General features: G+C 40.8%; 1 protein-coding gene across 2 annotated transcripts in view; it reads left to right on the top strand.

The window, feature by feature from the left end:
• LOC107679557 (zinc finger and BTB domain-containing protein 7B-like) overlaps positions 1–770 on the top strand; it is a 30470-nt gene that overhangs the window by 2164 nt on the left and 27536 nt on the right. The window lies entirely within an intron of this gene.

The raw sequence follows: 770 nt of genomic DNA, 5'->3' as shown, positions 1-770 counted from the left end.
CGGTTCGGCATTTCTGTGGTGGTCATATGACTGATGCTGACAGAACTGTGACCGTCACTCATGGATTTCCCTCTTCCTCTAAAAAGACCCTCAGCCAAAACACCCACCCACACACACACACACACACAGTTCCTGTAAATGCTGTATTCAGGGCATGTGGAGCCATGTAAAAATTTCCCCATATCACACTCATGGTTTTCACTTTCATGCAGTCACCGGAGCAGAGAGAGAGAGAGAGTTTAATGTCATTGGTGAGGAGGAAAGCCTGTTTGTGTCCTATGCCTTAGCGGACAGCATGAAACTCACAATAAATAAATAAATAACAGAGAGAATAATAATAATAATAACAGTTATTCTCTCTACGCTATTTTTCAATGTTTCAAGTGATGCAGGTGTTTTTTTTCCCTGTAGGTTTTTTAAATTAAAAAAGCATTAATTTTTCTTAATGTTCAGATTTTTTAATAGGTTTAATGGGGGGCGCGACCAAAAAAGTTTGAGATTTATTTAAACATAATTATTACATGCTTACAAGGTTGGAAGTTCAACAAATCAGTCAATATACTGTGATTCTAGTTGTTAAAAATGTCATTCATATTCTCACACACACTCACACTCTTACACACACTCGCACGCACACTCACTCTCACACACACACACACACGCACGCGCACACACTCACACACTCACTCTCTCACGCACGCGCACACACTCACACTCACACACTCACTCACACACACACTCACTCTCTCACACACACACACTCACTCACT

The sequence above is a fragment of the Sinocyclocheilus anshuiensis genome, unplaced genomic scaffold (genome assembly GCF_001515605.1).
Source record: "Sinocyclocheilus anshuiensis isolate Anshui unplaced genomic scaffold, SAMN03320099.WGS_v1.1 scaffold1680, whole genome shotgun sequence".
Classification (NCBI taxonomy): domain Eukaryota; kingdom Metazoa; phylum Chordata; class Actinopteri; order Cypriniformes; family Cyprinidae; genus Sinocyclocheilus; species Sinocyclocheilus anshuiensis.
Note: the sequence above shows the minus strand (reverse complement) of the source record. Positions and strands in the feature narration are given on the sequence as shown.